The sequence below is a fragment of the Callithrix jacchus genome, chromosome 16, assembly GCF_049354715.1.
Source record: "Callithrix jacchus isolate 240 chromosome 16, calJac240_pri, whole genome shotgun sequence".
Lineage (NCBI taxonomy): Eukaryota > Metazoa > Chordata > Mammalia > Primates > Cebidae > Callithrix > Callithrix jacchus.
Window position 1 is genome coordinate 74,857,220 of NC_133517.1, and position 27,997 is coordinate 74,885,216.

The 27,997-nt window shown below is 40.7% G+C and overlaps 1 long non-coding RNA gene across 5 annotated transcripts in view; it reads left to right on the top strand.

Moving 5' to 3' along the window:
- The window catches only part of LOC144579768 (uncharacterized), a 656,332-nt gene that overhangs the window by 230,927 nt on the left and 397,408 nt on the right, over positions 1–27,997 (top strand). For 3 of the 5 annotated variants that reach the window (XR_013528135.1, XR_013528134.1, XR_013528137.1), the window contains one exon: positions 168–201. This is a non-coding gene — a long non-coding RNA (uncharacterized LOC144579768). Of the gene's footprint in view, positions 1–167 lie in introns of all 5 variants that reach the window. The other 2 variants (XR_013528136.1, XR_013528138.1) reach the window with 2 other exon arrangements.

A 27,997-nucleotide genomic window follows, 5' to 3' on the forward strand; every position in this document is an offset into this window, starting at 1 on the left:
AAGCTACGATCATTGACCTCCTTTCAAACTTTTAATAAGAACAATACGAGTAATAATAACAAATTGAATACTTTCTATGAGCCATGCCATGCCTTATTTATTGCTTTATATGTCACTTCTTATAACAGCCTTATTAAGAAGTTCCTATTACTGTTTCTATTTTACAGAAAAGAAGCTTGGGATTCAGACAAAGTAATTTTGGTGAGTAACTAAACTAGCACTCAAATCCACCATCTTTTTTCCATCACACACCTGCTCTTCTCAAGCCTTGCATATACCATGGGTTAAAACTTCAGCTGCTCCTTACCTGAACGGATTTTTCTCTCTGGGTTCCCCTTTCACAATAGCATGGGAGCTGTCTCTCTCTCTGTCTTTTTCTCTCGCTCTGTCTAATAAATTGCTCTTCTGCAAAGAGAGATTTTGGGTCTGCGATATTTATTTGAGTGGTAAACTCACTGCACCTCTGGGGCCCCTTTCCCTTCTTCAGGGTAAGAGAAGCCAAGAACCTCCAAGCTCTGGGAACTGGGTATGCTCCCCCGGTTACACAAATATTGTGGGTGTGTAAACAATGGATGACAATGCATCTGTTACAGTGGATTAACTGTGTTACGTTGACATTTTATCCCAGGGGACCCAGTAGAGCATGATACCCATTTTAGAAAAATCGAAGCTAAGTAAAATTAAAAAACCGAACAGGAAAAAAATCTGCACACTTTAAGTGAAAAAAAAAAAGTGAAGCAAGGTGGTAATAAATGCTATGAATACAATCTCAAGAGGACTTAAAGGAAGGGGTCTGGGAGAACACATGGAAAGACCTCAGTTAGAGGTAATGCTCTTGTTCTTAGATTGGCAGTAGGTTCAGGGTGTTTATTGTAACGTTTAAAAATATAAGAGAATGAAAGAGGTTTATGTATAAACTGATGGTGATAGTATATCTCAAAGCAAGGATTACAATGAACATAATTCTGTGTTTTTGGGGTTTCAAAACAACACAAGGCAGGCAACATAAATGAAGAAGGAGGCAGAAGTAGAAGCAATGGCTCTGGAAACTGGTAAAGAGAAGCTTCACAGAGACATCACCTGGGCATTGAGGGGAGAAATATGTTCAAGCGGCGAGAAATGAAATGTGCGCATAATAGAGGAGAAGTATTCCGTGCTTGATCTTAAGGAGGCATGCAAAGTCACATGACAAAAATAGATGGATATAAATACTTAAGGATGAAATAATGGAGTCATCAGGAGCAAGTTACATACTAATTGTTGACTATTTTGTCTTTTAAAATAAACTTTTTGGGGCACATTTACATGATTAAAATGGCCCAATTTTAAGTGTAACATTTGATGACTTTTGACAGATATATACACTGTGTATCCATTTTCACAGTCAAGATACAGAACATTTCCATCAAACCCCCCCCCGCCCGCCGCCACCCCGCTGCCAATTCCCGAAGGCCCCATTGCAAGTCCTTCCCCTCCTGCCCCTGGCCTCAGAAACCACAGATCTGCTTTCTGTCACTATCGTTTTTGGCTTTTCTAGACCTTCATGTAAATGGAATCATATAGATGTACTCTTTTCTGTTTGGCTCTTTTACTCAGCAAATTGTTTTTGAGATGGATCCATGTTTGGGTATGTACCAGTAGAATATTTATTTTAGACTATTTATTTGTATTGATGAGTAGTATTCAAGTTCCAGGCTAAACTATAATTCGTTATTCACTTCCCTTTTGATTGACTTTTGTGTTGTTTATAATTTGGGGGGCTACTGTGAATAAAGTTGCCTTGTTGTGCATTTTTTATTTCCTCCAAACTTGAATCTCTTGGAAATTTCTTGAAAAGTCATTTTTATGATATCTTCAGGGCTATTTCCAATTTTTTTTTGAACCAATAAAGTCCTTTATTCAGACAATTTAATAAGAAAGCCCAATTTTTAAAAGCTGTTTTTGTTGGGGAGTCTAGAGATGGATCTTTTCAGTCTTCTTTTTTTATCAATATTTTAGAATGCCTGCTTTCCACGAATTTCTGAACTTGCCGAGAGTGGACCCTCCATTGCTTTGTTTGTCATTGTATTGCTTCCACAACCTGCACTTGTGCCGGGCTGGCCCCTTGGCGGTGTTCAGGAAGACGCTGTTGGGTCATAAATGCGGAGTGGGAAGACTTGACTCTGGTCGGCCTGTGCCCAGTATATCTTCGCTCTCCCACTTGAGTAAATTTCATAACCCCTTTAGATCTGGCATCCTCCTCTTTAAAAGTGAATAAAGATGCTTTCTGCAGGCAGTAAAATGATTGGTGGTTGCCAGGGTTTTGAAGGAGCGGAGAGTGGGGAACAGGAGATTCTTTTGGGCAGTGAACCTCTTCTGGATAATACTGTAATGGTGGATACATGTGATTGTACATTACATATTTGTCAAAATCCATAGAATGCATACCAGGAGTAAATCTTAATGCAATCTGTGGATTTTACTTAATAGCAATGTAGCAACATTGACTCATCAATTTAACAAACATAGTATACTAATGCAAGATATTAATAGTAGGGAAAATGGAGGTGGGAGTATAGGGAGCATATGAGGACTCTGTACCTTTACTCAGTTTTTCTGTAAAACTAAAACTGCTGAAAAAAAGTCTATTAATAAAAAAAAGTGCTTCCTTAGAAAACAGCTGTGAGGATCAAATGCTTAGCTTGGTACCTAGAACATATAAATTATACTATAAATAAGATCTCCTCTTCTATAAGGAGCATCTTTGTTGTATCTAGGTAATATACAGTTACTCAGTTTTTATAGTTGGCCCTGGAATGGCCAAATTCTCTAAACTCACATGTCTAACTAATTTAGGAGCCTGTTAAAGTATCTTCTTTGGTATATAGACAGGAGCAATGGAAAAATGATTTTAGATTTATTTTAAAACTGGCTGCAAGAAATCTGACATCCATTGAAGCTCTCAGTAGAAACATTTATTTTCGCATTTGTTGCCATGTAACTCCCAAGCCAAGGGAACCTCTCAGGATATGAGAGCAGCCTGGCTCCACATCTATGTGTGATGCAGCTCTTGACTACATCAGATGCGAAGCCAGCTAGCAATAGGAGACAGGCCAGAGCAGTCCTGGGCCTGATGTGTGGGTGGTTCTGAACCCTGATATCCTCTGAGAAGTTCTATAATTGGCCTGAATTTCTTACTAGGAAGTGGGCTGGGGGCGTAAGTTTGCTTAGATTCTCACCATTGGTGTTATCCTTGTGCAGATTTTTCTTGTCCCCTTTTATCCCACTGATTTACAGACCTTCCTCTGAGAGTGGCTTTTTTTTTTTTAAGCTGTAGGAAGACAGATTTATCATTAGGAAAGAAAAAGAAACTACAAAAGAAATAATAAAGGGACTAAATGAAACCTAGACAGTCTGAGTTCCTCTGCGGTCATGAACCTTGATTTCTAATCTTCCTTAATCTGATTTTGGGTTAAAATCATAGACTCCTAGACCTAGAGGATCACCTTGCCCAATTCTCTCTGTTTTTAGAGCAGAGTCTCAAAGCCCACAGAGTTGGCACAAACCCTATGGGGCAACTCAGCTGGAATAGAAGCAGGTTTCCTGCCTTTTATCTTTTGAACTACCTGTTTCACAGTTAATCTTTCTCTAAAAAGAGCCTTTTCGTCTAATTATACACTATGTCTTTCCACATACCTTAGGGGGAAACAAGAAAAGATTATTTGCCAAGAGGCTATTAACCACAGATGTATTTCTTCAGACTTATCCTTTAAATCCTCCCTCTTTTTCCTCGGATTCATGGTAACAATTGCTTTTTTGTTATAGCAAAGGTCCTCCCTTTGGTATATTTTAAGTGAAGTGTCTGCTGAGGACATGGGAGAATTGTGAATAAATTTGAAGTGGGAAGTGAGTAGGCTGGTGATATTAATCTGATCTTTAGATGAGAGAAATAGTCCCAGAGCCCTTGAATGGCTGGGTCAAGGTAATATGCACTGATTGATCGCTAAGTGCAAACCAAGAAGTCAGGCTGAAACTTTTTTTTTTTTTGAGATGGAGTTTCACTCTTGTTGCCCAGGGTGGAGTGCAATGGCATGATTTCAGTTCACCACAACCTCTGCCTCCCGGGTTCAAGCAATTCTCCTGCCTCAACCTCCGGAGTAGCTGGGATTACAGGCATGTGCCACATGCCTGGCTAATTTTGTATTTAGGTTTCACCATGTTGGTCAGGTTGGTCTCAAACTCCTAACCTCAGGTGATCCACCCGCCTTGGCCTCCCAAAGTGCTTGGATTACAGGCATGAGCCACTGCGCCTGGCCCTGAAGCCTCTTTAATATAGCAAAGACTAAGTTCAGAGGCAGAAGTCAGGTGCTGGCAGGCTTTTCAGATGTCTGGGGAATAGAAACTGCAATAGAGTTTGCACCATGAAGACAGTGTCCATTGGACAGATTAATAGATGAGGCTGAGCTGCCTCGGTGACTCCTCTCTGGTCTCCTGGTGTCTCTGATGTGTTCTAATACTGATCTTGCTCTCTCAGAACCACAGATCACACCTTCTCTTTTCTCAGTGACCTCCTAATACAACACTAGCCTTTGTGTCACTCCCAGACATTCTCTTGGATGGAGGACCCTGTTCTTCTCTTGGGATAGCTAATACCGGCCTTGCATGCCCTTGATGTCTGTGTCCTTTTGGCTTCCATGGGGGCACAGAGTGCAAGGAGTGTGAGGTAAGTAGAGCTTCCCAAGGCCATACCTAGAAAGAGGAGATGCCGTCACTCATAGTGTTCTGGGGTTACTGAGACAAAAACGGGTATTCAGTCCTCTGACCTCTGTAGCGCCTGCACACAGCAAGTACTCAGATACCCTGTTGACCTCAGAGGAGGTGGGATGTCTGAATGGGGGTGAGGAAAGAACAGGTCTGGGATTTAGGAGGCTCCTATATCACCTGAGGCAGCTCAATTCCATAAGGTAGACAATGATTTTCTCTTCTCTAATGAGGGATGATGAAACACCCTGTTAGATTTCTTGCAGTTCAGTAACTCAGGGTTGCTCTATTCAGACCTTCTTATGAGGCCCTGCTTTTGTGCTGGTATAATGAATCCCTTCATCTCATTTGTTCCTAAGGACAGGACAAACCTTAACAGATTCAGCCCTTCCATCTACTTCATCTCTACAAAGTAGTCAGGTGGAAGAATGGTTGCTGGCTGTGTCCTTATGAAGATATGACACTCTTCAGAACCCTTTCCCACACAGCTAGCAGGAGGCCCGTTAGGAAGTTCAAAGTTATCCTCATCCTGCCCCTTTTCAAAACCTTCCAGTGACACTTGACTGTTTATAATCTAACATCCAAGTTTCTCCACATGACATACAAAGTCATCCTTCATAAATGCCTGAGTGCTTCTCCAACATTATCTCCCTCCATCTCAGCCTTGAAACTAATGCCTTATAACTGAACTGTACTTTCTCCATGTGCCTTGAGGTTTGTCAACATGTGACTTTGCTTACACTGTGTCTCTGCCTGTAATGCCCTTCCTTCTCTGATCTTCTCTTTCTTTCTCCAGGAAAATACCCATTTATCCTTCAGGATACAAGCCACACATAACTCCTGATATGGTTTTGCTCTGTGTTCCCACCCAGGTCTCATGTTGGATTGTAATTCCCAATGTTGGGAGAGGGACCTGGTGAAAGGTGATTGGATCATGGGAGTGGATTTCTCCCTTGCTGTTTTCGTTAGCGAGTGAGTTCTCATGAGATCTGATTGGGTAAAAGTGTGTAGCACTCTTCCCTTCACTCTCCTGCTGGCCATGTGAAGATGTGCTTGCTTTGCCTTCCCCTGCCACCATGACTGTAAGTTTTCTGAGGACTTCCCGGCCATGCTTCCTGTAGAGCTTGTGAAACTTTCAGCCAATTAAACCTCTTTTATTTATCAATTGCCCAGTCCCAGGTTGTTATAGCAGTGTGAGAACTGACTATTACAACTGTCATAAGTAAATAAATAAGAGAATGGACAGAGCCAAGTATTTGATGTGGCATGGGATTACTGTGATGCTTCACTAAAATATTTTAGAATCCATGAATTCTGAGTGAGAAGGAGACATGAAGGGAGGGTCCCAGCTTGAAGTTATACCGATACCTAGATACAGAATCTTGACTTAAGAGATTCTGATCTTTGGCCTGCTGCTTGTTTGATAGAGATCACTGAGATCATGAGGAAAACTGTACTGATCAGTTTGATTCTGGGTATAAAAATGCTATGCAAATACAAACTGACATCAGTGTTTTGTGTGGTCAGCACAGTGATAAAGTGTATGGTGCATGGTTTAGTAAATATCATAGAATTAGTTAATATTATAGAAATAATGAATGAATGAATGAAGCATGCCAAAACACTGTAGAAAATGCATAACAGAGCACCACCCCTCTCATGCTACCACTACACTGACTAAAAATATTAGCTTACTTTTCTTGAGTGCTCCTTGTGAGCCAAACAGTGTGTTGAATTATTTAATATTTAAAAGAACCCATTATGTAGGTAGCAATTATTCCTACTTTACAGATGAAACAACGAAGAGATTATGTAGCTAGTCTATGGCAGATCATGCCATCCTTTCCAAATCTTTTTTTTTTTTTTTTTTTTTTTTGAGATGGAGCTTTGCTCTTGTTACCCAGGCTGGAGTGCAATGGCGGGATCTCGGCTCACCGCAACCTCCTCCTCCTGGGTTCAGGCAATTCTCCTGCCTCAGCCTCCTGAGTAGCTTGGGATTACAGGCACATGCCACCATACTAATTTTTTGTATTTTTATAGAGATGGGGTTTCACCATGTTGGCCAGGATGGTCTCGATCTCTTGACCTCGTGATCCACCTACCTTGGCCTCCCAAAGTGCTGGGATTACAGGCTTGAGCCACTGCGCCCAGCCCCTTTCCAATTCTTTAGCCTCCCTGTAGTGTACACCTTTTCCTATGTAACTTTGTAGCTCCTCACGTGAATGGGACGGGGAATATTTTGAAGGTCTTTGACTTTGGGTTTGACTCTGAGATGGACTTTGGCCAACTGAGTATGGCAGAAGTGATGATGTGCCTATGTCAAGCTTAGGCTATGGAAACCTGGAATGTTTTTGCTCACCTACCTGTACTTATGCCATTGCCATGAAAACATGCCCAGGGGCTGGGCCATATGGTTTGCTGATTCCAGGAGTAGGATAGGAGACATGTGGAGAAAGCCACCTCAGGCAACCTTTCCTGGCCAAGGAAGATGTGTGAGCAGGGGCAGCAGAGATCAGAAGAGGCAGCTGGTTGAGCCCGGCCTGGAGTAGCTGACCATTGTTTGACCCACAGTCATTCAGGCTAAATCAGTGCTTATTGTTGCACACCACTGAGATTTTGTGGTCATTTCTCATGTGGCAAAATCTGATTGTCTTTAAGTTAGAGAGCTAAGAGTTGACTACACCAGAATTTGAACCACTGGGCTATGCCTGAAGGCTTATGAGAGAGACCTGACCTGAGCAGTCCCTACAGGAGAGTAATTAACAATAACTACTTTTTATGGTTTTTTTGTTTTTGTTTTTTTTTAGACAGGGTCTTACTCTCTTGCCCAGGCTGGAGTGCAGTGATGCAATCATGGCTCAATGCAGCCTGGACCTCTTGGGCTCAGGTGACTAAGAGTACAGGCACAGACCACCAGGCCCAGCTAATTTTGTGTATTTTTTTGTAGAGACCGAGTCTTGCCATATTGCCCAGGCTGGTTTCAGATTTCTGGGCTCAAGGAATCTGCCCGCCTCTGCCTCTCAAAGTGCTGGGATTATAGGCATGAGTCACCACACCCACTACTTTTTTGAAACACTGGTGATGTTATCTTACTGAATCATTGTAGCAAGCCAACATAATAACCATTAAAATCCCGATTTTATAGATGAGGCTTGGACAGGTTAAGCAATTTTCTCAATATTCAGAGGAACTCCAAGGGCCAGAGATAAACTTAATGCTCATGTTTCTCTATCTTCTAAGTCAGCGCACTCTCTGCTCCTGCTGCATTTGGGTCAGCCCCTGGCTTGCCAGAGTTCATCCTCTAAGACTGATTTCATTTAAGTTAATTTGTTAACAAGCCAAAAACCTTTGGGGTATGAAAGATGTGTATGTCTGTGTATTTTGTGTATGCATGACATGTGTGTATGTTGTGTTTGTGATGTATATGTTTTATGTCTGTGTGTATGTTGTATATGTGTGATGTGTGTATGTTGTGTGTGATTTGTGTACTGTGTGTTCATGTGTGTGTTCGTGTGTATATGTTGTGTGTATGTATATGTTGTGTGTGGTATTCGTGTATGTTGTGTGTATGTGTGTTTTGTGTATGTTGCATGTGTGTGTTGTGTGTATGTTGTGTATGTGTGTTGTGTTCATGTGTATATTGTGTGTGATGTGTATGTTATGTGTGCTATGTGCATGTTGTATGTGATGTGTGTTCGTGTGTCATGTGCATGCACATGTGTGTATGTGTGTGTTGTGTGTGATGTGTGTATGTTGTGTGTATGTGTATGTTGTGTGTGATGTGTGTGTTGTGTGTATGTGTATGTTGTGTATATGTTGTGTGTGTGATGTGTTGTGTGTGTTGTGTGCATGTTGTGTACGTGTATGTGTGTTATGTGTTCGTGTGTATATTGCATGTGATGTGTATGTTGTGTGTGATGTGTGGTGTGTGTATGTGTATGCTGTGTGTGTGCATATGTTGTGTGTGTATGTGTATGCTGTGTGTGTGCATATGTTGTGTGTGTATGTGTATGTTGTATGTGTGTTGTGTGTGTATGTATTTGGAGGAGCTGTTAGGGGTTTCCCCATTGTGCATTATGTCTTTTCCTTGTCTGAGTGTTTTGGCCACAAGGTGAGCATCCGGTTACTAAGATAGAATGTACTCTGTGACCTAGAACACTGCTGTGTTCTGAAATTTCTACCAAGGGAAAAGGAAGTGTTACTTTTTTTCTTTCCATTTTTTTTAAAAAGCTACATTCATGATTTTATCAATGGATATCATTGTTCACGTTTTCAAAAGTCCTATTATTTTTCCTATATGACATTTTCTCCCTTTTCTTAACAAATTTGTAAGTGGAAAAGCATGCTGCATCTTTTAAAAGGATTTTTCAGAAAGCGTCACCAACACTGCCCTCCCAGCAGGCTGCTCACGTTGAAACCATTGTGAAAATATGGCATTCTGCCACTTCTCAGAATGGAACTTGTCATTTATTCCAAAGGCTATTGTGGGTATTTGTCTTGTAGCTGTGTCTCAAATCAGCAAGATTTATTTTCCTCTCTTTACCACATAGTCACAGCTCTTACTTCTTTTCATTGTTTAGATTGTGAAGAACAGCTTTTGGAGATTAGGACAGTGTAGACGCATGACAAAGAAAAGTGCAAGACAGTGGAAGAGTTCCATGGGAATGTGTCCCCAGGGGGATCTGTCATCTAAAGACATTTATGGCCCAAGTGGAAAAAGCATGTCTGACAGTCTTTGGCCACAATAGGGTTCAGAGAACCAGAGACTCCAGGGCATCATGGGGTCTCATTGTGGAGAGTGCACAAACTACAGACTTTGGAGGTGAAATCAGAATAGAATTACAGCTCTGCCACTTGGTGTGCATGTGAGCTTTTTCAAGTTAATTGATTTCTTGGCATCTCAGGTTCCTCATTTATAGTAAGACAACATCCTTGGGAATCCCTTAGCTTCATTTGATAACAGGCAATATAAACTCTGTAAGAAAAATGGTATCTATCAGCTCACAGTCTAGCTTCAGTTATGGCTGGCTGTAGGTTTCTCTGGCTTCTGCAATAGCACTTCATCATGGTTCTGTCTTTCTCCCTTGCTCGATTTTTCCTATCTACCTTTGCTTGTTCTCGTTGTCAGATAGGCTTTTATGCCTCTAGGATTTCCGAATTCCTCAGAGCTCATGGACTCAGGCAAATCGCAAGTAGATTTCCCAACATATCTGTGATCTATCTATACATGGGAGTGAGTGTGCTATACATCTTTTTATTTCCTTCGCATCCATGCTCCAGAGGGGAGGATGCTTCTTCACTTTGATTTCTGCCTTAGGAGGCTGTTTGTTCTGCATGGACCACACTAATGTCTTCATTGCCCTCTGTGGTTTCTAACTGGGTTTGGCCAATGCTGGGTCCTGACAAGACATTGAAGGGAGGAGAGAGAGTGGGATTAAGGTATTTTTTCTCTCAGCTGTCTCTCTGAGATATTCCCATAGGTTGGGTGCATTCTTCAATGGAAGGTTACAGCGACTGTCTAGCAACCCTCTCCATAGGGCCGTCTGTCTCCAGGTTCTGGTCTGTGCTCCTACCCTGCTCCCCCTCAGGACCAGAAGTGGTGGTACCAGTCCTCACAGTTACTAGTCCTGGGATACTGCTCTTTCTCATGAAGTTTCTCCACATGCTACATCTTGAAAATAGTCCTTTTAATAAACTGTCATCAGATTAATTTGAACATGTTATCTGTTTTTCACTGGGACCCTGATGGATGTAGTATGCAATCAGAATGTGTAGAGGCCACTCACATGAGTTAGGCATCAGGGCTCAGATGCTTCTTCCCTTTATACCTTCCCTGGCTAGCTGGTTACCCTGTCTCCCTCTTTACCTTACTTATTTTCACTTTTGTGCATAGCTTGTCTGTTGCTGTTATGAGCTTCTGCTTCTACCAGAAGGCAGTAGCTGCAGTGATTTCAGTCTTTTACATTTGTAAAATGTTTTGAGATGAAATAAGCACTTTCACTTATAACCTTACAAAAACTTGTTGACAGAGTTGTTACAGCCCATGTATTAGCTATATGGAAAGAGCCATTCAGTAGGTTAAGTGGATGACACAGGTCAAAGCTGAGAGTGGCTGAGCTGGACTTCAATCCAGGGGCTTCTAATGAGCAGCAAATAAAGAGATATATAATTAACTCATAGATTTAAGTGTCATTGGGGGAATGATGCTTGAGACAGATAAAAGAATTAAAACACATTATGATTGTCTTATGTGCAATCAAAATCATGACCTTGAGATCATCTCTAGTACCGCACACAGGTTAGAGTATTGAGTGATGAGAGTGGGAGTCTGGGATAGAGCTAAATGGCTCTTCCTAAGAAAAGTGAGCATTTCAGAAACCATGAGATGGAAGGAGACTGAAGGCTGTCTGTAGGGAAGGCTGGGGCTAGGGTGAGGTAGACAAGAGACATGGAGTATATAGAGAATGAGATCGAGACAGAGAGACAAACAGAGACAAAGTGACAGAAATTGAGATAGAGAGACAGGACTTGAGAAGGATAAAGAGACATACAGAACACACAGAATGAGACACAAAGGCACTCAGACAGACAGGAAGGAAAACGGGTAAGTCAGTATAGTGGTGGAGCACCCTGGAGAGATTTTGTGAAAAGAAACATGCCTCACAGGAATTTTTCTAAAGTGAAATACTGTTTGTTAAACTCTGCTCTCTCCAAAAAAGTCTTTAAAAATTTTTTTCAGTAAGATATAATCGAAATTAATATAAACTAAAATGATAATTTCTAAAATAGAATTAAACTAGTTAAGTATTTTTAGTTAGAGTTTGAAAAAAATAAGCACAGTGATCAAGAAACCAAGTATATTGATTATATAACTATCATATCAAGGTACAGACATTCTTCATATGCTACAAAGTTAGCCTCTCTCTCTCTCTCTCTCTCTCCCCCCCACACACACACACACACGGTTTTCTTTTTAAATTTTAAGTTCAGGGGTACATGTGCAGGTTTGTTACAAAGGTAAACTCATGACATGGGGTTTGTTGTACAGATTATTTCATTCCCCAGGTATTAAGCCTGGTACCCATTAGTTGTTTTTCCTGATCCTCTCCCTCCTCACATTCTCCATCCTCTGTTAGGCCCCAGCGTCTGTTGTTTCCCTCGTTGTGTTTATGCATTCTCATCATTTAGTTCTCACAAGTGGGAATTAAATGATGAGAATTTGTAAGTGAGAACATGTGGTGTTTGTTTTTCTGTTCCTGTGTCAGTTTGCTAAGGCTAATAGCCTTCAGCTCCATCCATATTCCCACAAAAGATATGATCTAATTCTTTTGTATAGCTGCATAGTATTTCATGGTGTACATGTACCACATTTTCTTTATCCAGTCTATCACTGATGGGCATTTAAGCTGATTCCAGTTCTTTGCTATTGTGAATAGTGCTGTAATGAATATATGCATGTATGTGTCTTTATGGTAGAATGATTTATATTCCTTTGGGTATTAAAGGAGTATAAATAAGGGATTGCTAGGTCAAATGGTGGTTCTATATTTTATGCTCTTTAAGGAATCACTACACTGCTTTCGACAATGGTTGAACTAATTTATACGCTCACCAACAGTGTATGAGTCTTTAATTAAATATATATTTCTCACTAATGCCTCATGGAATGCCTTTTCTTTTAGGGACTAAACAGAGTATCTGCATGCTCAAGGGTGGAAATGGATGAGAGACAACTTGCCATTAGGAGACCTCTGGGCTACACTTGCCCAGTACGAACAGAAATTACAGCCTTAGTCCTTCAAGTGTCAGGTTTGCTTTAAACTGCAGAACACTCCTGTATGAAGGGAACACAAGGAACTGGGCATTCATGAATAAACAGCCCAGATCAGAGCAGCCACATGCCTGTGAGGGTAAAGGTTTTGGGTAAGGTGCCACCAGGCTGTGCTCACAGCTCTCCTTGTGCCTACAACAAAGACAAGGGGAGTCTGCACCGAAGAGGAGGCTGTGTCATGTGAGGTTTGCCCCCAAGCTCCTTTGCAAAGCTGTTTTCTAAAGAACACTTTCAGCATCTAAGGCCACCTTCTGAGGTGTGTGTAAAAGCTGTTTAGAGGACCCATGGGGTTTTAGAAAAGCTTTACAACCCTTTTTCAATTGAGGTATATTAAATGATAAGTAAGGAGACAAATACAAATGATTGTAGAACTGCTGATCTGGAAACTGGGGAATTTAGAGCTTACTTGCTTTGTAAAGGGTATGGTAGGAGTTTCTCCAAAGTCTCTCTGGGAAGGCTCCTATGGCACTCCAGAACATAGATTGATTCCTTTATTTTTAGTTTTTGCCTCTTTACGAGATTCCTAGAATAAATGATCATATCAACAGTTCCGAGGTGTTCTACTGAAAGAAAACATTTTACAATTGTTTTACTAGTATTTTTCCACTTTTATTTTTTTGAGCACAGACCACATTATTTGATTATTTTCCAGTGTATTTATTAACATATCAAGACCAGTATTCTGAGATACCTCTGTATGAAAAATACTGCTTTATAGGCTAAAGATCTGCACTGTCCTATATGGTAGCCACTACCCACTGGTGGCTACTGAAATACCATTAGTCTAAACTGAGATGTGCTGTTAAGTGTAAAATGCACACTAGATTTTGAAGATTTTTTTATGAAAAAGGTAAAATTTCTGATAATTTCATATTGATTACATGTTGGAATAATATTTTTTATATATTACATTAAACAAAATCTATTACTAAACTTGTTTGTACCTATTTGTTTTTACTTTAAAAAATGTGGTTATATATAAAAAGAATAACATACCTAGGAATACAGCTAACCAGAGAGGTGAGATATCTCTACAATGAGCATTACAAAGCACTGCTCAAAGAAATTAGAGAAGACACAAGAAATGAAAAAACATCCCATGCTCATGGATAAGGAGAATTAATATCATTCAGATGGCTACACTGCCCAAAGTAATTTATAGATTCAATCCTATTCCTATCAAATTACCAATGACATTCTTCATAGAACTAGAAAAAAACTATTTTAAAATTTAAATGGAACCAAAAAAGAGCCTGAACAGCCAAGGCAATCCTAAGAAAAAAAAACAAAACTGGAGGCATCATGTTATCCAATGTCAAACTATATTGCAAGGCTACAGTGACTAAAACAGCATGATACTGGTACAAAAACAGGCACATAGACCAATGGAACAGAATAGAGAATTTAGAAATAAGGCCACACATCTATGACCATCTGATATTTGACCAAACTGACAAAAACAAGCAATGAAGAAAAGACTCACTATTCAATAAATGGTGCTGGGGTAACTGGCCAGCCATCTGCAGAAGATTGATGCTGGACCACTCCCTTATACTACACATGAAAATCAACTCAAGATGGATTAAAGACTTAAATGTAAAACACAAAACTATAAAAAATCTGGAAGACAACCTAGGTAATACCATTTTGGACATAGAAACAACAATTTCATTACAAAGCCACCAAAAGCAATTTCAACAAAAGGAAAATTTGACAAGTGAGATATAATTAAACTTAAGAGCATTTGCACAGCAAAAGAAACTACCAACAGAGAAATAGACAATCTATAGAATGGGAGAAAGTATTTGAAAACTATGCATCTAAAAAAGGTTTAACATCCAGCATCTATAAGGAACTTAAACAAATTTACAAGAAAAAAACAACCCCTTTAAAAATGAGCAAAGGACATGAACAGACACTCGTCAGAAGAAGACAAATATGTGGCCACGAGTGTGTGAGAAAAAGCTCATTATCACTGATTATTAGAGAAATGCATATCAAAATCACAATGAGATACCATCTTACACTAGTCAGAATAGCTATCATTAAAAAGAAAATAACAGATGCTGGTGAGGTTGTGGAGAAAAGAGAACATTTATACACTGTTGGTGGGAGTCTGTTAGTTTAATCATTGTGGTTAAAGCAGTATGGTGATTCTCAAAGAGCTCAAAGCAAGAACTATCACTCAACCCAGCAATCCTATTACTGAGTGTGTACCCAGAGGAACAGACATCGTCCTACCACAAAGACACATGCATGTGAATGTTCATTGTAGCACTGTTCACAATAGCAAAGACCTGGAATCAACTTAAATGCCCATTCAGTGGCAGACTAGCTGAAGAAAATGTGGTACATATACACGATGGAATTACTATGCAGCCATAAAAAAAGAATGGGTTCATGTCTTTTGCAGGAACATGGATGGAGCTGGAGGCTGTTATCCTTAGCAACCTAATGCAGAAACAGAGAACTGAATACCGCGTGTTCTCACTTATAAGTAGGAGCTAATAAGAACTTATGAACACAAAGAAGTAACACAGGCCAGGTGTGGTGGCTCATGCCTGTAATCCCAGCACTTTGGGGGGCTGAGGTGGGTGGATCATGAGGTCAGGAGTTTGAGACCAGTGTGTCCAATGTGGTGAAACCCCATCTCTACTCACAATACAAAAATTAGCTGGGTGTGGTGGCATGTGTCTTTAGTCCCAGCTGCTTGGGAGGCTGAGTCAGGAGAATCGCTTGAACACGGGAGGCAGAAGTTACAATGAGCTGAGATTGCACCACTGCACTCCAGCCTGGGCAACAGAGTGGTACTTTGTCAAAAAAAAAAAAAATGAAGGAAACAACAGATACTGGGGTCTACTTGATGGTGGAGGGTGGGAGGAGGGAGAGGAGCAGAAAAGATAACTATCGAGTACTGGGCTTAATATATGGATGATGAAATCATGTATACAACAGACTTCCATGACATGTCTTTTCCTGTGTAACAAACCTTCACATGTACCCCCAAACCTAAAATGAAAGATAAAATAAAATGTAGGTGTAAGAACATTTTAATGACATATGTGATTTGTATTCATGATTCACACTGCATTTCTATCGAACAGCGCCAACACAGAACATAGCTGGAACATCTTCACCCACCTACAACAGAGCATCATTTCCAGCCCCTGCTGCCTTCATCTCCTTTCCCAGCACTCTTCTCCTTGCTAACTCTGCTGAAGCCACAGGATTCCTCAGATATGCCTGGAATGCCCTTCCTAGGTGTTACAGAATGAATGCTGGTATCCTCCCACATTCATCTATTGAAATCTTGACTCCTTAAGTGATGGTGTTAGAGGTGAGATAATAAGGTCACTGGGAGCCCTTGGGAAGACAGTTCTCTCGCTCTCCTTCTGTCTTGTAAGGATACAAGAAGCTGACTGTCTGCAACCTGAAAGAGGGCCCTCAGCAGCACCTGACCCTGTTGACACCCCAATCTTCGACTTCCAACCTCTAAAACTGAGAGAAATAAATGCTTGTGTTTAACCACTCAGGCTGTGGTAATTTATTGTAGCAGCCTGAGCGGACTGAGGCACTACAGCCTCTGCCTTTAGCATTCCCTCTAAAATGTTCTTCACTACCTAACCCACACAGCCAGTTTTCTCTCTTCATTCATGCATCTGTTCATATGTTACCTTATTAGAGAGGCCTCTGTGTTAGTCTGTTCCTGATACTGTAACAGAGTTCCTTAGACTGGCTAATTTGTATGTAGCAGAAATTTATTTTTACAATTCTGGAGGCTGGGAAGTCTAAGCTCAAGGTGTGGGCAGATTTATTGTCTGGTAAGGGCTTATTCCTCATAGATAGTGGCTTCTTGCCATGTCCTCACATAGTGGAAGGGCTCAAGCCTTTTTTATTAGGGCACTCATACCACTCATGAGGATACCACCCTCATCCTTCAGTCACCTCCAAAGGCCTCACCTCCTAATATCCTCACATTGAGGATTAGATTTTAACACACGAATTTTGGAGGAACACAAACATTCAGACCATAGCAGTCTCCTATCACTACTCACTCATTTTGTTTTATTTCATAGAACTAATTTCTACCTAACACATTACACATTGATTTATTTATTGAATGATTCCCTTATTAGAGGATGAACTCCTTGAGAAAGGGGGTAGTGCTGGTTTATGCTTTGACTGTTTTATCCCAAGTGCCTGGAAGAGCAGGACAACAGAGGTACTTGATAAATATTTTTCCAAACAAAGGAGGAATGAGTGAATGAATGACTAGTTGAGAAGCTTTTCCTGCTGATCCTAGATGCTATTTCAGAAGCCTTTTCATTGTGCACCCCAGGCAGCCATACCCTATCACTAGAGTTGGCATTCTAGACAAGCCTCTTCACCATGCTGCAGAGACAGCTTTCTCCCCACAGCCTCTGCAGGGTATATGCTGCCTGAGGAAATCTGGGGCATATCCACTGTGATTTTCTCCAAAGATAAATGTCAACAAGTTCTTACCTCCCTCTGTGCACCAGTTGCCCCACTAACTTAGGAGTGGAGTCTATTTCACCTCTCCTTGAATCCGGGCTGGCCTGTGGTTTACTTTAACTAATGGAATGTGGCAGAAATGACACTGTCAGCTCCAGGACTAGCTCTTCAGAGGCCTGGAAGCTTCTGATTTTGTTTGCTCAGAGTCAGCCACCATGATGTAAGGAAGTCCAAGCTATCCTCTTGAAGAGGGAGGACATGGAGAGACCCTGAGAGGTAAAATGCCACACAGTATGAAGGACCACATAGAAAAGAACTGAAGCCCCTCAGCCAACAACTAGCACCAAGGCTCAAACTCTTCAGAGAGGCCTCTAAACTTCCAAAATATACCAGCCTACAGCTGGAGGCACTTGCATGAGTGACCCCTGTGGGATACAAAGTGGGGCAGAACCACCAGCGCAAGCACAGATCATGAGAAATAATAAATTTTGCTCTTTTACTTCACTAAGTTTCTAAGTGGATTGTCATATAGCAAAGGATAACTGACAAACCCATCTGGTCTTATTTTCTCATCCTCTGCTGATTATTACCTTATCTACCTGGCTCAAGCAGCTGGCCTGCACTGCTGTGATGCTATCCGTGATGATATAATTGTTTTTGTCTCCAGGGCAGCAACTTGGTCTGCTGTGCAGCCCACTTCAACCCCTGGAGGCCAGAGTTGAAGGTTTATATCTACCGGGCCTTACCTCTGGACCTCTTCATAGTTCTTGGAAAGGTGGGTGGGGGACTGTAGGATGGGGCTTTGGAGTCAGGTCAACCGTAGTTCCAATCACTGTTCTGTTTCCCAGCTGCTGAGGGGCCACAGCGTTATTTATGTCTCTGAGCCTCAGCTTCTTTTTTCTGCAAACAAGGACAGTGATACTTATCTCACTGGGCTCTTGTGAGGATCAGAGGTGGAGAGAGAGAGAGAGAGAGAGAGAGAGAGAGAGAGAGAGAGAGAGAGAGAGAGAGAGTGTGTGTGTGTGTGTGTGTGTGTGAAGTGTCTGGCACAGACATGAAAACAACCAGTCTAAACAAAACTCACCCTCCACATTTCCCTGGATAATATTCTGTCTCACTTTCTGAAGAGCTTGGCATTTCTAGTCAACCTCAGGGAGCAGAACTGAGACCTGATTTCAGGTTTGTGTGGACTTTGAACACTGAGCCCTCCAGAAAGTTCTCTCTGAGGCTCTGTTGTAGCAACCACAAGCAACCAGCAGCCCACTCACAGGAAGCCCTGCCCTGTGGGCCCTGCAGCCGGGCTCTGCACAATAGGGATCTGTCTGCCGATTACCATGACCGTGACATGGCTTTGAAAAGCACCTCTCATCACTGCGAGGAGACTCCTTTCAGAGGCTCCCCCAGGGCAGGTTGTTTTGCAACCAGACAATGAAATCCAAATTTACTGGACACTTTATTTTGGAGATTGAGAGGGAAACAAAAATTCTTCAATTAATTGTTCATCCTAAACCATGTTATTGCCTCTAAACATTGCTTTCATTGTAATAAAACTCATACTCCAGGGCAGTGGCTGTGTGGAGAATGACAAGCTAAAAGTGAGCACTTGCTGGAGTGAAGGTTAAGAAACAGGATCTGTCAAGTTGCTCTCCTGTGGGGGCACTGATCCAGGTCAGGAGGCAAGGCTGGGCTGGTGTAGATAGGCCTGACTTTGCAGAACGTGGGTAAAGACATGGATGTTAGCAGACCTCCAGAGTGAGTGGGTGTAGGGATGAGGCCAAGTTGTTCTGCTTTCAGCTTTCCTAGGGGCAGGGAAGCTATCCAGCAGGTAGAGGCTGCCATGGCACCCTGGAGAATGTCTGTTCCAATTGCTTAGGGTTCCAGGCTGCTTGGCGACTTGGACAGTGATACCAACACAATCTTTACTGAAGAACACTGCGAATGGAGATCGGGACTGAGCCAAATTCCTTTCACTTGGCTTTAGGGCTAGAAATTGGATGTATCATTCAGTTGCACTCATCGAGGTAGTTTCCTTGAAAGCTTCCTTGGAGGGAAGTAGCAAAAGCTGTTAGAGGAGTGAAAGCTTTGGGAACAATCAGAAGAATGTTTTCCTTTGGTAGATTTCTCAATTCCAAGTTGGAAAAAAGAGAAAAATGAGGGTGGCAGAGATCGATTTTCTTCCAATATTTATTTTATCCATTTTTTTCCTCAATAATAACATCTCTATTTTGGCTCATTACCACTTCAGAATCAAAACTTCCTTGCTGCTGGTAGTATCAGCTGGGATGTCAGTAAGAAATGTATGCACCCTGAAACTGGATAACTGACCAGAGTTTAATAAAGAGACTGTTTACAAAGGTGTGTGCAGGGTCCTTAGAAACTCAGTGGAGCATATGCAGAGGGCTGCTGCCAACCCTAGGCCTGAGAAGCCAGGGAAAGAAATGGTCACCAAACCTCCAGAGTCACTGAGTCACTGAGGAAGGGGTGATTGACAGGAACTGTGCCTTGGGAGTGGCGGTGGTTTCCCTAGGGAAGGGGTGGGGATGGGAATGATCTGTCCCTGGCAGAAAGAGTGTTTCATTATTGACATTGTTTAGAATTGTCTGTGCATGGTGATAATAAAAAGTCGGTTGACTTTTATTTCACTTTATTATTGCTTTTAAATTATCTACAGATAACGTAGCCTTTATTGTTTGCAACCTGAAGTAGACCATTCTTGCTCATGCACTAGATAGAGGCATGGTGCCAACCCATATAGACTTAGAAGAGAGCAAGCTGGAGGGCTGGTCTTACCCTCCTTCACCTCCTCTTTTCCTGAGTGTGTCTCCCACTGGCTGCACTCAGCAGAAGCCAGAAGGCCAGGGGCCCACTGATGCCATCAATTTGGGTAAACTCTTGACAGCACAAGACAGTGTAGAAAAGGGTGGAGTTGAATGTGGTGAAAGGACAAACAGAAAACATCCAGCACCAAGGGAAAGCCTGGAGATTCAGTTCTGATCGATGGGGTGGAGCTTTGGTCAGTGGATTTGCAACTGTGTGAAGGATCCCTAATATAAGTGGTGTGTCCATTCCCTTCTTCTCTTTTATGCTGGTTAAAATTCAGATGTGATGGAGAGAACTGGAGCAGAAATATTACAGCACATGGTGAAAACACACATTGAAGACAGTGGGACAATGGGACAGAAGGAGGCTGGAAGGGTTAGGAAGGCTCCGAACTCAACTATATTCACATAAGAAGAAAACATATTTCCATTTTGTTTAATCTACTGTTACTTCTTTTGTCATTTGCTGCCAAACCTAATTCTACTGATCGTAATGAGTTTCTTCTATGTGAAATGAATGGAAAATACCTTTTTATCCATTAAATAGTTATTTAACAACTTTTGTATGCTAGGGCTGGATAAAATAACATGAAGACACTGTTGGCCCCCAATTTTGGTCTCTATTAATGTTTACAAGACAGAACTGTCTTACCTGTATTATCCCAAAAGGAAAGAGAAAGGCTTTGAAGCCACTGATCTTTGGATTAGGAAGCCAGAGTCTTAACTGTGTGGGACCCTGGGCCCTAGCATAGAAAGAACACTTGATGAGTTTCTCATCTTCATTCTTTTTTTCAGGAATTTGAAGACACATTTGATGTCTTACAGAGCTGATAGCTGCCTTGCATAGGGGAAATAAATGAGAGGAATATGCCTGCATAGTGGGCATGCAGCTAGTCCTGGGCAGTGATTCCCCTGGTATTCTTTTGGCTGCAAGTAACAGAATATCCAAATAAAATTGATGCTACGAAAAAAAAAGTGGTGCTATGAACTGAATGTTTATGTGTCCTCTAAATCCATATGCTGAAACCCTAATCCCCAAGGGGCTGGTATTTGGAGATGGGGCCTTTGGGAGGTAATTAAGCCATGACAGTAGGGAATCATGGGATTGGTGCCTTTACAAGAAAAGACAATGGAGAGCTTGCTTCCTCTCTGATCTCCACCAGGTGAGGACACAATAGGATGAGCATCAGCAAATCAGGAATAATGCCCTCAACAGACATCTGATCTGCTGACACCTTGATCTTGGACTTCTAATTCTCCAGAACTGTGGGAAATAAATATCTGCTTTTTAAACCATGCAGTTAATGATATTCTGTTACAACAGCTCAAACTAAGACAAGTGGTTCATGCAGAGGGCTTTGTTATCTCATGCAACAAGAAATCTGGAGTTCGTTGGAGGGAGGCTAATTCAGAAGCTGAGTGACATTAGGGCTTTGGGTCAGCTTCCTTCTGATTCTTTTGACTTCCAGTAAAAAGATGACTGACTAAACTTCAAACACCACATTTTCAAATAACAACATCAAAGTCAGGGAGGAAGGAAAGAAAGAAGAAAGGAAAAGAACTTTTTCTCTGTTGTATCTTTTTCTTAAGAAGCAAAATCTCTCCGAACATCCTGCTTCCCCTGTCCCTCTTCAGATTTTCCCCTCATTTACCATAGTCTAGATCTTGCACACATGGCTATCACCTTAAACCATCACTGGCTGAGAAGATTGCGGTGACTGGAGAAGTTCAATCATGATCTATCCCTGGGGCTGGAGCCATCTCCTTGTGTATACCAGTGCCTCATACTAGCATGAAACTGAGACCCTGTTAATAAGGGGGAAGGGCTAGTGTTGGCAGTAACAGGAAAAAGGAAGTATAAAGGCCATTCTGAAAAGAAGGAAAGGGAAATTAAACACAGTTTAACTGCAAAAAAATTAAGCAATATTTTAGGTTAAAGTTGATTGAACAAATGCTTAGTGTCTGGACCTAATAATAACCTTCTGGTTAGGGATAGAAGGTTGACTGCTATGATGGAAACGGTGAAGATTCCAAGGAGAGGGACTTATACATAGAAAAAGGCACCGATGAATCATTGATTTTCTGCTTCTGTGTCTTGGTCATGGCTATCTGGAATGCTACTTTGATCTAATTATGGAGTTTATGGATGTATGTCAGGGTCCCTGTAGGAAAATGATGGCTGACTCAAATTGGGTAATTACAGAGAATTTAAGAGAGAGACTGTGTATAAAGGTGTAGGCAGGGGGGAAATCAACAAGGCATACTGCAGTATCTTAGTGCACTGCGTGTGGCGCCATTATCAAATCCAGTACAGAAGAGGCAAGTGGAGAGAACAATTACTGTAACCTGGAGAGAGATATGTGAAAAGAATACTGTGATAGGAGCTGTGGCTTTTGGTAAAGGGACATAGCTAACCCATAGCATCCTGGCAGAGCAGGAGACTGGACACTCAGTCCTCATTCTCTGTCATCTCTGATATCCGCTTCTCAACTTCAGTTGAACAAAACTGAAAACTAGAGGGCAAGGGAACATGTTGACACAGATTATAGCAGATTTTCTGGGCCACAGAGTAGAAGGGTGGAAAGTGGATCTTGAGGTGCAAATGAGAAATATAGAATATACTCTCATAAATATAGTGAACAAATTAATGTGTCTCTTTTAATGTGGACGGTAGAAATATATGCATAATAACAATGGATGGTAATAATAATAGTACATTTTAATGACAGATTTCATAAGCTAAAGCGGGGGACTTGGAGAGCTTAAGTTACTTACCCAACTTAACACAGCCTGGGATTCACACCCACATCTGTCTTATGTGCACCAGTCCCATCATTCTCTACTGTCATGACCTAATTACCTCCCAAAGGCCCCATCTCCAAATACTAGGGGATTTAGGGTTTCAGCATATGGATTTAGGGGACACATGAACATTCAGTTCATAGCACCACTTTTTTTCCATAGCACCAATTTTATTTGGATATTCTGTTACTTGTAGCCAAAAGAATACTAAAGGAATCACTGCCCAAGGCCAGCTGCATGCCCACTATGCAGGCATATTCCTCTCATTTATTTCCCCTATGCAAGGTAGCTATCAGCTCTGTAAAATATCACCCACTCTATTTCCATCACGGGCTCGGTGGTGAATGTGGCATGGCTGACCTGGCATTATGAATCAGTGTCAGTTGCCTTTAGACAATAAGGAGGCAGGAAGAGCAAATAAATAATCATAAGAAACCCCTCTTCTGTTTTTAGATCCTTACTTTGGGGAACATGACTGGGACTCTGAAGACCTGAGGGGAACCTCACCCTTTCTCTATGTGACAGAGGGTGTCTGTCCTTGTGTAAATCTCACATTATGAGAGGGGGCCATCCTTTCCTAGCACTGATAGCCATCCTGGTGACCTCTATCTGCAAAGGGAACCATTCATCTTTGAGTCTAGAGTGTACCTGGAGAGACCTGTCTGCTTTGCATTATTGTGCTTATCCATTCAAAACTGCTGCTTCCCCACATTCTCTACAGCGCTGACTTCAGGATGGAGGGAATCACTGGGCTGCTGAAGCAGGAAGGGAGCTGGGCTCTAGGGCAGGAGATGGTGGTTCATGGTGGTGGCTTCCTGAACGTGAAGACCTATTACGGTTCTGTTCCTGATTCTGCCCCCTACAGAACATATATATTTCTATGTGATGTGAATTTTGGTATTTTGAGAGGACCCCCTAAGCTTCAACACAAATCTAGTGCCTAAAATCCTGTAGTCCATCATACATCTCTTTAAAGCAACGTGATGTATTGTAATTATATCTTAGCTACTTTTTAAGGTACTATATTGTACATATAATTTAATTGAATAACTACAAGAAAATATGGTACTGAGGCTCCTGAGGGTTTACAGTCACACAGTTGGTGGTTGATGGAACAAGAATTTGAAACAGACTCCTCTGATTTCAAATCTAGGGTTCTTAACTACTGTGCTTTACTCAGCATGGTTTGAAGTAAGGTGGGCGTGGATTTGCTTCTCAACTGGTGTATGAACAGACTGTGAGATCTCCAGAAAGTTATTATTTCTAGGGCTGAATTTTTTCATCTAAAAAATGGGAGCTGAAGCTATGGCAAAACATTATAGAATAGACAGGCTGGAGTCATTGAAGTCAAACTCGATCTTCATTAGAACTTTTTCAAAGCCAGTGGTGGCAGGTGGGGATGATTCTAGCCTTCCCTGGGTGAATAGTGTCATGAGCAGATTATCTCATGATGAGGGGAGGGGGCAGGATATTGGCATTGGGGAAGAAGTACTGGATATAACAAGAGATATAACAAGAGTGGAGTTTTTACTTTTCCACTTGCTAACTGAGCGAACCTGTGCAAGACTCTTAACCACTGTGACAGACTTAGACTATATCTTTATCTGTACAACATACACGTACTCTATGTAACTATACAACATCACTGAGAGTCTTAACTGATCACCTAAGAAAATGGTATGTTGCAAATTATTATGTGCTAGGTCATGTAATTTGTTTTATAATCACCCTTTTTTGGGGGGGGCCATGAAGAAACCACATTTTTACCAACAAAACTAATTCATGACTAGGGAAGTTTGTTTCTCTCTCTTTCGCCTAGTGATTACATTACTTTCCAGTTCCATAGGGGTGTTTGATATTGATATATTACAATTTGATCATCTTATTTGTCTTAAATATTTTTAAAGATGCAATTGATTGAAGAGGTAGCTATCACAGAGCATTTAAATAATACAGTTTGTAAAATAATTTTTATTTATGTGGAACATAAACTTACAATATAAGTTACTGATAACTATTGGGTGAATTTCTTTAATCTGTTATATATGTCATACAGAGGCAGGTGAGTCTGCAATTGGCTGACTAAATTCTCCTTCTCTGATCTCAAAGACCAGCTTTATTATTTTCCCCTTTTCAGTGTCACACAGTGTGTGGCTCACTGGGGTGGTTTGATAACGGGTATGTGATATAGGGGAAGGTGGGTGTAGGGAATAGGTTACAGAATCCATGACTCAAACCCGCAGTAAAGGGTCTTGGGGGAGTTTCCTTACCCTCACCTGACCATCTTTAAAGCTCCATTTCATAGATAAGGAAAATGATGCATAAACACATCATCTGAGTTCCATAATGTTGCTTAGAATCAGAAGCACCAAGATCCCACCTGTGTATTTCCCACTAGATAAATTAGACTGCATATCCTAGAGAAAGTCAGATGTGTATGGGCCATGTGAACATAGCCTAAAAATGATGACTTATTAAGAGAAATTATAGGTCTTAGAGGTGATTTTGCAAACTATCATTTTCATTTCTTACCGTAAATGTACCTTTTGGTGTCACTATCAGATAGACCACAGGCCTGAAATTCGGCAATAATTTTTTTTCTTATATTTTAGAAATGTATTTTGAGAAACTATTATCAGAAAATAAAGAGCCAGTTTCCTCGAGTTGGAATCTGCATTTTTAGGTAAAAAATAAGAATGATCATATATTTTTGTGGTTAGAATTATTTATAAGGATGGGACAGACCAGAATAAAAGCCAACCAAATCTGCTAGGCCAACCCAGAATATTTTGAAGTTATTTACAAAATATCCTTGAAAGTATTTTGCATCTATAATAGATCCATGTCTTAAGGGATGAGTAGGCAATCTATCTGATAAAGCTTTATTCTCATTCATGGTTTTAATGATTAAAAAGAAACAGAGGGAAAACCTAATTATAGGCCTTTGGAGTTTGCTGACTCAGGCTGAAAAATACCCAAAACTCCTCCAATTCTTTAATTTAAATTGCATGTTCTTCTTATACTACAAAGTTTAAAGTAAAAATTTTTAAAGAGAGGAGTCCATACAAAGTTCAAATGAAGTTCATATAAGTTTTAACCCTTCATTGCTATACTGTGAAATCCCCACAGATGAGATCTGAGATTTGTCCCAAATTCAAAAAATAAGCTACAGAGATCAATCCTATCCATATTCCTACCTCCTCGGAAAATTGAAAGTAGTGACTGGTTGCTGCAGGCTTCCTTTTTTTCTTTCTTGGTTTTGTTTTAGAATTGATTGAATTCAGGTTGGTCCTAGCCAAATCTAAGCAGTGGTTTCTTCTTTTGAAAGCACTATCAGAATTCCAGAGAACAAGGAGGGTTTTTGGGAATAGTGAGAATCTATACGAAATTGTCTGGTAGATGGGTTTACTCACTCATTCTTTCTCTCATTCATTGGTTATTCTTATTTCCTATTCTTAAGCAAACTGTGAAGTAGATATTACTGTATTTATCTCCTTGTCATCACCAAGGAAATGAAGCCTCAAAAGTTTTGCTTAATCTGATTGAGAACTTATATTTAGCAAAGGGGCTTGATATTTGGATGGATTATTATAAAGTTTATACTTTAAACCACTACACCATAGGGCCTGAGAACCTCCTGTGAGCCTGACATTGACCTAGGTACTGGGATAAAAAGTACTTGCTGCTCAAGCCTTACAGTCTACGTTTGTAGATAGACAATTACGTTAAGTGTGTGGTAAGTGCTGAGAAAGTCACTGGGTAGAGAGAAAGGTTTCCTAATTCACCTGGAGTGGGAGGTGGTATACAGTGAGAATGCCTTCCTTCTCAGGAGGAAGAGGGGTCTATAAGCTCTATTCAGAGTAGTGTAAGGGCACTATGCAGTGCAATAGTTCACTAAAATGTGCTCCTTCAGTCTAACTGAAACCGTACCCTTTGACTAACATCTCCCCTTTCTCCATCTTCCCTTCTTCTCCTAGCCTCTGGTAACCACTTTTCTACTTTCTGTTTCTATGAGATGGGCTTTTTAAAGATTCTCCAATAGATTTTTAGAGTTGTTACCACATACATACAAAATAATAAATTGATGAGGTGATGGCTATAATTAATTAGCTTGATTGACTCTTCCTGTAATGAATACATAGATCAAAACGTACATTTTACCCAGTACATATAAACAATTATTATCTGTCCATTAGAAAAAGAAAAATGAGAAAAAAGAACAAAAAAGAACAAAAAGAAGAGCATGTAGGATTAGGGATAGAGGCATATCGTGGCTTAAGACAAGGGAGTCCATTCCATCAGAGCTGGTGAAAGGGAGAGTAGAAAGACATGAAAAGCAACAACCCTGTCACTAGAGGAGGCATCAAACAAAAGCTGCAAGATCAATTTGCAGAGATTTAAGAGGGGTTTCAAGCACTGAATAAGTAATTGATTGGATGACTCTTAACATTCTTTAAAATGCTGAGAATCTCAGATCATAAGGGAGTGGAAATGTGTAGATGCACTTCTTGGGAGTGGCCAGGTCAGAATGCAGGATAGTCAGTCTGGGTGATTTAGCTGTCTAGTTAATCAGTAATGACGAGAATGGTGACATGTTCATACTGCAGTGTAATTAGTTACTTTTAATTCATTTTATTTCAAAAATAACATAGTATTGGTGAATGAGTATTCATCATTGAAAATTCAAATATTACCAAAGCATACGGAGTCTTGTGTCCACCCTTCTTCTTACTCCCTTCTCAGCCTCAACCATCTCTTCATTCACCTATTTCCCTCATCAGACATAATGACTATCTTTCATAACCTATCCACTACACCATTTTTTTATTCATTTCTGTGCCTGAATATGTACATATACACACACTTATTCAGCCCTTCAGAAAACATAAATGAGATCATACTATGACAACTATTCATTAACTTTTTTTCATTTAGTGCTACATTGTGGAGAGGTTTTCATGACAATGCAATATTCAGTTCCTCAATATTCAATTCCTCAGTATTCAGTTCCTCATTTTAAAAGCCCTCCCCCTTTTTAAAGGCTGCATTGTGTTACCTAGTGTGATGATGAAATGACTTGATGGAGATTTCTATTGTTTCTGTCTTTTTGCTATTATAAACAATACTGCGTTGAACATCTTTGTGCCCAAGTGCAATTATTTCGGTAAGAGAGATTTTACAGATTAATTGAAGTTGAATTACTCATTTAACTGGATGCACCTTGTAAATTCTAATGGATAATGTCAAATCCCCTTCCAGAATATTGAATTAGTTTATATTTTTACTAACAATGAAAGTAAGTGACCATTTTTTCACAACATATACTAACATA